Here is a 13,095-nt window from a genome sequence, read left to right on the forward strand (position 1 = left end):
TATAAGGCAAAGGCAAATGTTAACACACATAAAGGGAGAAATTGGCACAGTAACACAATAATAGTGGGGGACTTAACACCCCACTTACATCAATGACAGATCATCCAGACAGAAAATCAATAAGGAAACACAGGCCTTAAATGACACATAAGACCAGTTGGACTTAATTGATACTTATAGAGCATTCTATCCAAAAGCAGCAGGATACACATTCTTCTCAAGTGCACATGGAACATTCCCCAGAATTGACCACATGCTGGGCCACAAAGCAAGTCTTGGTACATTTAAGAAAACTTAAATCACATCAAGCATCTTTTCAGACCACAACACTATAAGATTAGAAATTAACTGCAAGAAAAAACTGCAAAAAACATAAACACATGGAGGCTAAACAAACAATATGCTACTAAACAACCAGTGGATCACTGAAGAAATCAAAGAGGAAATTAAAAAATATATAGAGACAAATCAAAATGAAAACACAATGATCCAAAACCTCTGGGATGCAGCAAAAGCAGTTCTAAGAGGGAAGTTTACAGTGATACAAGCTTACCTTAGGACACAAGAAAAATTTGAAGTAAACAACCTAATCTTACACCAAAATCAACTAGAGAAAGAAGAACAAACAAAACCCAAAGTTAGTAGAAGGAAAGAAATCATAAATATCAGAGCAGAAATAAAGGAAATAGAGACTTAAAAAAATAGAAAAGATCAATGAAATTAAAAGCTGGTTCTTTGAAAAGATAAACAAAACTGATAAACCTTTAGCCAGACTCATCAACAAAAAAAAAAAAAAAAAAAAAAAGAAAAAAAAAAGGGAGAGGGCTCAAATCAATAAAACCAGAAATGGAAAAGGAGAAGTTACAACTGACACCACAGAAATACAAAGAGTCATAAAAGGCTACTATGAGCAACTATACACCAATGAAATGGATAACCTAGAAGAAATGGACAAATTCTTAGAAAGGCACAATCCCCCAAGACTGAACCAGGAAGAAATAGAAAATGATGGAGAGACAAATTATCAGTACTAAAATTGAATCAATAATTTAAAAACTCCCAACAAACAATATCCTGGACCAAATGGCTTCACAGGTGAATCTACCAAACATTTAGAGAAGAGTTAACACCTGTCCTTCTGAAACTTTCCCAAAAAAATTGCAGAGGAAGGAACACTCCCAAACTCATTCTATAAGGCCACCATCATCCTGATACCAAAACCAGGCAAATATATCACAAAAAAGAAAATTACAGGCCAACATCATTTATGAATATAGATGCAAAAATCCTCAACAAAATCCTAGCAAGCTGACTCTAACGCTGTATTAGAAGGATCATACACCATGATCAAATGGGATTTATCCCAGGGATGCAAGGATTTTTCAATATTCATAAATCAATATGATACACCACATTAATTGAAAGAATAAAAACCATATGATGATCTCAATAGATGTAGAGAAAGCTTTTGATAAAATTCAACAGTCATTTATGATAAAAACTCTCAAGAAAGTGGGCAAAAAGGAACATACCTCAACATAATATAGGCCAAAGATGACAAATCACAGCTAACATCATACTCAATGGTGAAAAGCTGAAAGCGTTTTCTCTAAGATCAGGAACAAGGATGCCCACTCTAACCACATAGTTTGTGAAGTCCTAGCCATAGCAATCAGAAAAGAAAAGGAAATAAAAGGGATCCAAACTGGAAAAGAAGTGGTACAACTGTCATGGTTTACAGATGGCATGATACTATACAGAGAAAATCCTAAAGATTTTACCAGAAAACTACTAAAGCTCATCAATGATTCTGGTAAAGTGGCAGGATACAAAATTGATATACAGAAATCTGTTACATTTCTATACACTAATAATGAAATAGCAGAAAAAGAAATTAAGGAAACAATCCCATTTACCATCGCACCAAATAGAATAAAATATCTAAGAATAAAGTTATCTAGGGAGGCAAACGAATTGTACTTGGAAAAGTATAAGGCACTGATGAAAGAAAGTGAGGACAACACAAACAGATATATCATATTCTTGGATTGTAAGAATCATTACTGTGAAAATGGCCATACTATCCAAGGCAATATACAGATTCAATGCAATCCCTATCAATTACCGATGGTTTTTCATAGAGCTGGAATGAAACATTTTAAAAATTTTGTATGGAAACATAAAAGACCCCAAATAGTCAAAACAATCTTGAGAAAGAAGAACAGAGCTGGGGAATCACACTCCCTGACTTTAGAATATCCTACAAAGCTACAGTAATCAAAACAGTATGGTACTGGCACAAAAACAGACACATAGATCAACACAACAGGATAGAAAGTCCAGAACTAAACCCATGCACTTATGGTCAGTTAATCCATAACAAAGGAGGTAAGACTATGCAATGGTGGAAAGACAGTCTCTTTAATAAGTGGTGCTGGGAAAACCGAACAGCTACTTGTAAAAGAATGAAATTAGAACATTCTCTAACACCATATACAAAACTCAAAATGGATTAAAGACCTAACTGTAAGATCAGATACTATAAAACTCCTACAAGAAGACATAGGAAGAACACTCTTTGACATAAATTGCAGCAATATGTTTTTAAATCTGTCTCTCAGAGTATGGAAATGAAAGCAAAATTAAGCAAATGGGACCTAATTAAACTTGAAAGCTTCTGTGCTGCAAAGGAAACCATAGACAAAATGAAAAGACAACGTATGGAACGGGAGAAAATATTTGCAAGCAATGAGACCAACGAGGGATTAATTTTCAAAATATACAAGCAGCTCACATACCTCAATATCAAAACAACAAACAATCCAATCAAAAAATGGGTAGAAGACCTAAATAGACATTTCTCCAAAGAAGACATAAAGATGGTCAACAGGCACATGAAAAGATGCTCAATATTGCTAATTATCAGAGAAACTACAACGAGGTATCACCTCACACCAGTTAGAATGGCCACCATTAAAGTCTACAAATGATAAATGCTGGAAACGGTGTGGAGAAAAAGGTACACTGTTGGTGGGAATGTAGTTTGGTGCAGCCATTAGGGAATACAGTATGGAGATTCCCTAAAAACTAAAAGTAGAGTTACCATATGATCCACCCAGTACTAGGCATCTATCCAGAAAAAACTCTAACTCAAAAAGATATCTGGACCCCAGTGTTCATAGCAGCACTATTTACAATAGTCAATACATGGAAGCCACCTAAATGTTCATTGGCAGATGACTGGATAAAGAAGATGTGGTGTATTTATACAATGGAATACTACTCAGCCATAAAAAAGAATGAAATGATGCCATTTGCATTATTCATATACATGGATGGACCTGGAGATTATCATACTAAGTGAAGTAAATCAGATAGAGAGAGACAAATATTATATGATATCACTTATATGTGGAATTAAGAAAAAGGATACAAATGAACATATTTACAAACCAGAAATAGACTTACAGACATAGTAAACAAATTATGATTACCAAAGAGGAAATTGGTGGGAGGGAGGGATAAATCAGGAGTTTGGGATTAACATATACACACTACTATCTATAAAATAGATAAACAACAGAAACCTACTGTACAGCACAGGGAACTATATTCAACAGCTTATAATAACCTATAGTGCAAAAGAATCTGAAAAAGTATACATATGTATATGTATATTTATAGCTGATCACTTTGCTATACACCTGAAACTAACAACATTGTAAATCAATTATACTTCAACTTTTTAAAAAAGAAATTTTTTCCCTGACAGACTAAGTTTGAGGTGTCAGGACAATGAGGCAGTGCTGCCCACCAGGCAGTTGGAAAGATGCAACTGAAGGTAAGAACTGTCAGGGCTGGAAATAAGGACCTGGGAGCTGTGGCCCCTATTCCTCCTTCCTTCTGAATAGAATCCCACCTGTGTTTGGGTTGCCAGGGCCCCAGTGGAGAGTTGGGTTGCCAATAAACCATGATTGGCCTGAGTCCAAATGTGGTACCTTGCTTTCCTTTGATTGGTCCAGGGGTGAGCATGTGATCTGATTCTGGCCAATGAGATTCCAGGGCTCCTGGAACGGATTCTCTTCCTGACAAAAGAGACCTCCAGGCTTTGCTTTCAACTCCATCCTTCCTGCTTGTGACCTGTCAGGAGAGAAGGGAGTTGTTGGAGCAGCATCTTGAGGGCTGTGGCTGACACACTGACAGTGACACAGGAGAAAGATGGTAAGAACTTTGGTCACTGGTGCCCTCGATGATCTGCTGAACATCTGGATTTGCCTATCTCCGGACTTCTTGTGATACAAAAGTTTATTAAATGTCTGTTATTTAAGTCACTATTCGTCGGAATTCTATTATTTTCACCTGAAGCTACCTCAACTGAAATGATGTAATGCCTGTGAGAGTGGATTGACTTCTGAGGAGACAGTATGAAAAAGACAAATCCTGGGGAGAGATACCCATGTTTCAGAGGTGGAAGCTTTTCATTAATTAAACTTTACAGTTTCCTATAAAAAAAAAAAGCTACGTAAAAAACTTGTTTTAATCATGAAAAATACCCTCCCCCACACACCTACAACCTCCCTCTTGCAAACCATACTTTCCATCGAGCATATGCTTCAAAAGAAAGGTCAGAAAGGAGACGGGTTTCAGTGAGGAGCTTGAGGGAGGTGATGGTCCCTCTAACATGATTTGCTTCCTTTTGCTGAAACAGAGTCCCTGGGAGTGAGATTGTTTGCTCGGCAAGGTGGCTCATCCCTCTTTCTCCCTGGATGAATCTGAGAGTGGGAGGCCTCAGTCCTGGGATGGGTGGAGGAGCTCTGTTTACTCCCAGGGAGAGTGGCCAGCCACCTGAGAGGCCACAGGCTGGAGCGAGGGCTGACTCTCCGGGTAGCGAGAAAATGACCTGGCTCTTTGACTGGGGTGAGCAGTGTCCAATTCCGCCTGGGGGAGGAGGGGAGGTTATGACAGAGAAAGCTGTATCTATTCCACTAAGCAATTAAGGCCATTATTTTTCTTGAAAAAGCATTCTCTTAAGCCATCGAGGATAATTTAGCCCCATCTTGGCAGAACGGACTAATGGCTACTAATGGAGACATTCTTTCAATAAATGAAGAGGCACGAGAAAATTGCCAGACATTAAACACAGCCCCACGTGCCTTATCTGGGTCTATAATGGCCCTATCAAATGACCCAAGTGAAGGAAATGTGATCCTTCAGGGGTTAACGGAGTCTACTTCTTCAGTGCTATATAAATTCACTATTGGGAAAACAGCAATTCATTGGTCCATCCTAGGAAATGTTAAAAAGTGGGGCCGTATCTCAAGTTAAAGGATGCATTTCCTTTCGGTAGACAGAAAATATGAAATAGAACCTCTGTGCACTGAGGATTTGTATAAATAGCCTTCTGAGCAGCAGAGCCCAAAGTTCTGTTTGGGTCTCTGCTCCTTGGAATTTTCAGCCAAGAAGTCAAAGAGTCTGTGTAATATGTTGTTAATCTTGTTGTTTTTTTTTTTTCCCCAGTACCATGCAGGGTGTTTTTTGTTGGTTGGTTGGTTTGGTAATTTTAAAGTCTATTCTTGGAAATGTTTCTTGGGATTCAAGTAATTCCTAGTACTCAATCTTGGGGGACACATCTTAAAATTTATACAGAATTCCAACAAATCAATAAGAAGAAGACAACCCCAAAGAAAAATGGGCAAAAGAAACATACTTAAGAAGAAATGGCCAACAATCATATAAAAAGATGAACAAGCTGTATTGTCATCTTCCGCAACTTGCTGTTTTCAATACAATGTCTACGGCTCTAAGTTCCATCCTTCCACGGTACTGTGTGTGGCAATGCTCATTTTCACGGCTGGAATAATATTTCACTTGGTGAGTATTCCACAACGCCATTCTCCCTACAATACATATAGCTTGAATTTCTATTTATAAAGCTCAAGAAGATAAAAGAGATTACAAAAAAATACACATCTGATGGCACTACTGAAAACCAAGTCATGATAAAAACAAGGTCTTCCCTTGGAAGAGGGGGAGGTTGACATTGGGGATAAAACAGGAGACATCAGTTTCCTATGGCTGCATAACCCACCACTGTGAAACTTAGCAGCGGCGAGCAAACCGATTATTGCTCATGAGCCTCTGGGTCAGGACTTTGGGCAGGGGTGGGTCAGCAGGGCTGGCTTGTTTCTGTTCCACTAGAACCAGCAGCTCTCTCATGGTGCTGCATTCGCTGGGCTGGGATGCAGGGTCAAGATGGCCCCACTCTCAAGGCTGGGTGCCTCAGGCCCTTTGCAAGTGACTCCTGTCTCCATGCGGTGTGTCATCCTTCAGGCCCTCTTTTTCCACGTGGCCTCCAGCAGGATGGCCTGGGGCCTCTGACAAGGAGAAAGCACCCACGTAATACTTGAATCATTAAAACTTGATGGCAAATAAAATCTATTGCCTAATGAATGCAATGCTCTGTGATTAAATACTTTTGGGAAATACTGCACGCAGCATCTCTTCCTAGAGATTCACTGTGCAAAAAATATGCTTGCTAAAAGTTCTGAGAGGTCCTGCAAGGAGTCAAAAGGAACATCCTTTTTGGTGAAAGGAGCTGGTGAGAAAGGCAGAGGACACACTGTCCCCCCACCATCTGCTCTTTTCTCTAGGACTCCTGGAGGGAGGGCTGGCTTAGAGGAAGCTGGAAGGCTTGGGCCCACCTTATGAGAAACTCCTCACCCCATCCCCAGCTCTGCTCTGCCTGCCCCTATCAAAGTACAGCATGACTGCAGGTGGCTGTTTCTGACCCCCAGGCCTCCTGCACACACGTAAGGCCTGCAGGAGGTGGGTCACTGCAGAAGTCAACAGTGCGTCTCCTGGAATCAGGTCACCTATGTCTCTGCCCTCCCCGCTGCCCTGCCCTGGTCTTGAACTAGCTCACTTTCCTGACTCCTGCTTCTCGTTTGCTTTCACCCCGTGACCTGCTTTGATTAATTATTCCAGCCGATCTGGATTCGTGTGCCTGTAGTTTGGCCCTGATGCCTGGTGTCCGTAAGCTCCTTGGACTTTCTTTTCTTTCTTTCCTTCTATTTAATTTGAAAGTTAATCCATGCCGGTTTTCACAAATTCAAATAATACCCAAATGTGATAGCCTCGCCTTGTCTGTTCCAGTCCCACAGTCTACTGTCAATAGCTGTTCCCTTCCGGGTGATCCCGTGTTTATATAAACACACACACGTATGCATATATTTAAACAAAAAGGGTATCAGTATGTGCATATAGTGTGGTAACCTCCCTTCCATCTAATGTGGTATCATGTACCTCTTTCCAAGTTGGTACATACTGACTGAGGCAACTCTTCTTTTTTGTTTGTTTTGTTTTGTTTTTTAAGATTTTTACTCAAAGATTTTTTTAAATTGAAGTATTATTGATTTACAATGTTGTTAGTTTCAGGTGTACAGCATAGTCATTCAGTTATACATTTATGTATCTATTCTTTTTCAGATTCTTTTTCATTATAGGCTATTACAAGATACTGAATATAGGTCCCTGTGCTATACAGTAGGACTTTGTTGTTTATCTATTTTATGTATCTGCAAATCCAAAACTCCTAATTTATCCCTCCTCAACCCCCTTTCCCCTTTGGCAACCACAGGTTTGTTTTCTTTGTCTGTGAGTCTATTTCTGTCTCTAAATAAGTTCATTTGTATCACTTTTTTTTTTAGATTCCACATATAAGTGATATCATGATATTTGTCTTTCTCTGTCTGACTGACTTCACTTAGTATAATAATTTTCAGGTCCATCCATGTTGCTGAAAATGGCATTATTTTATTCTTTTTTATGGCTGGGTAGTATTCCATTGTATAAATATACCACAACTTCTTTATCCAGTCATCTGTCAATGGACATTTAGGTTGCTTCCATGTCTTGTCTATTGTAAATAGTGCTGTTGTGAACACTGCGGTACGTGTATCTTTTCAAATTAGCGTCCCTCTGGATAAATGCCCAGGAGTGGGATTGCTGGTCATATAGTAAGTCTATTTTTAGTTTTTAGGGAATCTCCAAACTGTTCTCCATAATGGCTGCACCAAACTACATTTCTACTAGCAGTGTAGGAGGGTTCCCTTTTCTCCACATCCTCTCCAGCATTTATTGTTTCTGGACTTTTGAATGGAGGCCATTCTGACCAGTGCGAGGTGGTACCTCACTGTCATGTTGCATTTCTCTGACAATCAGCGATGCTGAGCATCTCTTCACGTGCCTGTTGGCCATCTGTGTGTAAGCTCTCTTAAGAGCCGCAGTCCTCCAAAATATGGAGGTTCCTTTGTTTATCCAGCTGTTTCCCTCTCAATCAATGCTGACGTCACTCCTTACTGCTTTCTGCCATTGTAACCAGTGAGGCAGTGATTGTCTCATACACGGATCTGTGCACATTCATGCTAGAGTTCCGAGGAACGAGTTTCTAGAAGTAGTGGTGCTGCATCCTAGGGCTTGCCTGGCCTCCCCTGTCTCATCGTCCTCTTGACCCTGATGTCCTAGAGACCCCTGCCGTCACCTGCCTGCCTGCTCACACTATCCTGTCTAGGGCCTCTCTGCCCGGCTTCTTCCTGGAAATCAGTCCCTTAACACCTGCTCGCTGCAGCTCTGTGCAAGTTGCTCACATCAATGGACCACTATGCCCCAATAATAGCACTTGCCACGTTGTGTTACCATTATTTTTCTACTGGTCTAATTTCCCCACAAGACCAGAAATTTCCAAAGGCATCATCAGTGCCTGGCATGGGGCTTGGCACTCTGTGAATGAATGAATGAATGAATGAATGAATGAATGAATGAATGAATGAATTCATTAGTAAATTTGACTGAATTCACACTGTGTGCTGAACACTGGCACTGCGGACAGACAGCTATTAATAAAACCAAAGCCTCTGCTCTTGGATGGGCGGAGACACCTGATAAACACATTATAAATCATCGGTCAGACGGTACGAAGGGCCATAAAGAGAAGTAGGCAGAGGACGACGGTGGGAGAGATAGCTACAGTTCACAGCAACGTCTGAGCAGAGACGTAAATGAGGTGAAAGGCTGAGGTGGACTGTCTAGGAAAGAATATTCTAGCCACAAAGGCATGAGTGACCAAATGGGGGCCTGGCTGAGGACCCCCACACCCTGCTATCACAGGAGGATTTCCCACAGGCCAAAGGGATCCAAACTAAATTATCTCGGGGGAGCTCAGCATGAATGTCACTGCTTGCGGTCCCCAGGGAGAAGAGCAGGTGCAGGGGGCCGAGGGAGTGCGTGTAGGGAGGGCAGGGGGCAGGACTGGGCAGAGGGGAAAGCTGGGCTGCAATGCAGTCTCGGGGTGGGAGGGGTGTCCGTCAACCCTGGTGAGCTCTGGTCTGGACGACCCTTCAGAGTGGGGTGAACTGGGGTGAGGGGCTGGGCCTTCACGCCTCCCCTCAGTCAGCCATCAGACACTGGCCACCGCGGGAAGAGGCAGGGCCTTGGGCACAGCGGCCCTTCTCAGCCATCACCATCCCCAAAGGGGTCAGCGCTGAGGCGGCCCTCCCAGCAGCTGAGGGGGTGGGGCCTCTGCTCCTGAGGGGTTTTCCTCAACGAGACAAGGTGGCCTGTCAGGATAAGGAACACTGCAGGCTGAGGGCTGCGGTCAGTGGGCCCTGGTTCTCAGCCTTGCTGCTTGGGAGAGAAAGGAAGAGGGAACGTGCTGGCGAGACGTCCTGGGCCTGCTGGTTGGCACAGTCCTTTCCTTTCCCTGGCTCTGCTCAAGGTGCTGACCCCCGCAGGCTGGGTTCCTCAAGCTCCCAGGCAGCTGGGCCTGACCAGCGCTGGCCAGTAGGAGCCACTAAGTAGACACTCTAACCTGGAGGAAGGGCGAGGCCAGGTATTTCTTTCCTCCTCTGTGTTGAGCAGAACCTCCATTAGCAGCCTGGGTACTAGCAGCTCCCCTGTTTAGGCCTAGGGTGGTTCCAGCCTTCATCAGGGGATCCCCTGCTCCAGGCTCTGGTGACACCACTGAGGGAGACACAAGACGCTCAGGTCCCCTTCAAGGAAGGACCTGCTGCGCAATGGCAGGGATGCAGCTGGCAGCTCCTCGAGGATCCCATGACCGAGGGGGCGGGTGTAAGTGTCCAGCACAAGGGCTGCCTGTAGGACACTCTGGTGGGTAGTGCTCCAGGCCTGGCTGAGGTTTTGTTTGGTCTGCATCACCAGGTGGCTTCTGCTTCGGCCACCCTCATTCTCCTTTCCCGCCAGGGGCTGACCCCTCATAAACACCATGTCTCCCAAACTATGCCTAAGTGTGTGCTTCCGGAGAACCCAACCGCAGCACCACTCGCTCTGTCCTGCAGCGAAGGCCAGTGGCTTCCCATGGCGTTACCCTCCGGGTGGCCTCCCCACACCCCTGCTGGACACTTAGACTTTGCATCGCCTGTGGGGCCAATCTGCCGCGTGTTATCCCCGTCTGTTCAGGTACGTGCAGTGGGTTCTGTCCTCGTGGTTAGACACTGCCCGAGAGCGTGAGTTTTCTGTCTAAATTTAAGTTTACATTCTGGCCTCTCTTTCTAAGCCATTGGGTTATAAATGGGTCCCCTAACTCACACACAAATAATTATAAAATACAGTCCTTTCCGGGGCCTCGGGGCCACCTGTCAGTTGGAGGCTTGTAACATTGGGCCCTTTGCAAAAAAGGGCAGAGCCAAGTGTGGAGGTGCAGCTTCAGCCAAGAAACCCTGCAAGCAGCAAGTGAACCACAGTCCCGCACCGGTAAGTCCCAGACCGGTGGCCAGCGCTGCCCCTTGCCTCCCCCTGCTCCGCTGTCACCTGGGACTCCGGCTGAGGCCCCAGAGACGAGCACCCGCACACCGGCAGGTAGGCTGTGGCTTCTTTGCAAGACCTCCCCGCTCCGCCCGCCCCCTTGGTCACCGTCTGGCTCTGAGCTGGGCGGTGTCTCTGGTCTGCACTTCCCGGGCTCCCTCCTGAGGGCAGGGCTGGGGCTGGGGTGAGGACACACGGCAGCCTGGGACACCCATGTCAGGAGGATGCCCTTGGAAGGTCGGGCCAGGCCCGGGGACGCTCTCTTTGGAAGGGTAAGATGGGAAGCCAGAGGCCAGGAGTGGAGGGGGGGACCCCTGCATCAGCCAGGGTACCATCAGGAGACAGAAACCACACTGCTTTGTTTTCATAACGAGAAGCTGGAAGAGAATGATCACTGAAAAGGCAGAGCAGAACTCTGTGATGTACCCCGGGGGGCGCACCTTCGGGCAGAGCCGCCGCTCCTGGGCTGGGGGGATAAAGGGAGACCGGACTGGCTCAGACTTACTCGGCGGAGGGTGCTGGGACGAGAGACGCCAACCTCTGAGGCGTGGGGCCGCCCGGCGGGGCGCCCGAAGCTGGCCTGCAAGGGCGGGAGAGACTGCCAAGCGGGCCAGACGCCGCCACGGGAGCTGCTGCAGCCGGGGCCAGTCACGGCGGCCGCGCGGGGCGAGGAGGCGCGGGGAGGAGGCGAGAAGCGGGCCCCGGCCTCCGTCGCCGCCGGCGGGCGCCCTCTGCCGCCCCCTGCCGGCAGGGCCCGGCGGGGCGCCGCTGGCAAAGCCGGGTCCACTCAGCCAAGTTCCAGCCCCAGCGTCACACGGCTGAGGATGCAGGGCAGTTTGAGATTCAAGAGACAGAAGCTTGGATAACGCGCATACCTTCTGAAGAGTACCTATTCGAGGAGTCTCAGACAGAAGTGGCCTGGGATCTGGTCAAGGACTCAAATCCCAGGGAGACACAAGCCCACAGTCGCAGCGCCTGGCGGGTGATTCGATAGTCAATGTGCAAACGGAGCCGAATTTCAAAACAGTTCGGTGACAGGCAGGAGCATTGCTAGAACGCCTGAGAGCTTGGCCACACTGATGCCGTAAACCGCCAGTTTCCACGTCTTTCCTCCTACCCAGCCCCCACCCACCCATCACTGCACACGAGATAGCCCCTCATCCCTTGCTATGTCTGCATGTCCAGAGCAACAGTTAGACCTTCAGCCACTCTCTCGGTGACCCACCACGTGAATACAGTCCTCAGGAAGTGATGGTATTTTTTTTATCTGTTGCTGCACACAAGTTACCCCACAGTTGAGCAGGGCAAAACAGCCAACGTTCATTATTAGTAACTTAGTATTAAGAATAATTATTATCTCAGTTTTTGTGGGTCAGGATGTCTTTGTTTTAAAATTTTTTTAATTCTTTTTTTTTTTAATTGAAGTGTAGTCGATTTACAATGTTAGTTTCAGGTGGACAGCAAAGTGATTCAGTTATACATAGACATACATACATATATATATTTTCAGTGTCTTTTCCATTATGGCTCATTACAAGAAATTGAATATAGTTTCCTGTGCTATACAGCAGGTCCTTGTTGTTTATCTATTTTATATATAGTAACGTGTATCTGTTAACCCCAAACTCCTAATCTATCCCTCTCTCACCCTTTCCCCCCTGGTAACCACAGTTTATTTTCTATGTCTGTGAGTCTACTTCTGGATTGTAAATAAAATTTGTATTTTTTTTTTCCAGGATGCCTTTGGTTCAGAACATCTCACAAGGATGCATGAAGGTGTCTGCCTGGTGTCCACCATCTCAAGGCTCCACTAGGGGTGGATCTTTTTGCAAGCTCACTCCTGGGTAGTTGGCAAGTCTACCTCCAGCCTCCAATGTCATGGTGCTACCAGTTTCTCACTGGCTGTTGGCCAGAAGCCTTGCCGAGGTCCCTGCCATAGGACAGTTCACAGCATAGCAGCTGGCCTTTCCCAGAGCAAGAGAGAATGAGAGACAGCATGAAGGACAGAAGTCACAGACATTTTACACCCAATCTCAAAAGTGACAGCCCATCACTTTTGTTATAGTCTGTCAGAAGCAAGTCACCAGGCTCAGTCTACACTGGAGGGGCAGATTACAAAAGGCATGAATGCCGGGAAGTGGGAGGTCATTGGGAGCCATTCCAGAGGCTGCCTTCTCACCTTGGCTCAGCCCATAGCTACACTGAATTTCTCAAAGTAGCAGATATCCACTCTGTAGGAGTATAACACACTATGAAGGCTCAAATCAACACATGTTG

The 13,095-nt window shown here is 45.1% G+C and overlaps 1 long non-coding RNA gene across 2 annotated transcripts in view; it reads right to left on the reverse strand.

Annotated features, from left to right (window-relative positions):
• LOC135322365 (uncharacterized) overlaps nt 1–11,431 on the reverse strand; it is a 47,296-nt gene extending 35,865 nt beyond the window's left edge. For both annotated transcript variants that reach the window (XR_010382894.1, XR_010382893.1), the window contains exons 1-2: nt 11,324–11,431; nt 3,999–4,140 (exon numbers count right to left, since the gene is read on the reverse strand). This is a non-coding gene — a long non-coding RNA (uncharacterized LOC135322365). The remainder of the gene's footprint in view (nt 1–3,998; nt 4,141–11,323) is intronic.
• Between the last annotated feature and the right edge of the window lie 1,664 nt (nt 11,432–13,095).

The sequence above is a fragment of the Camelus dromedarius genome, chromosome 2 (assembly GCF_036321535.1).
Source record: "Camelus dromedarius isolate mCamDro1 chromosome 2, mCamDro1.pat, whole genome shotgun sequence".
Classification (NCBI taxonomy): Eukaryota; Metazoa; Chordata; class Mammalia; order Artiodactyla; family Camelidae; genus Camelus; species Camelus dromedarius.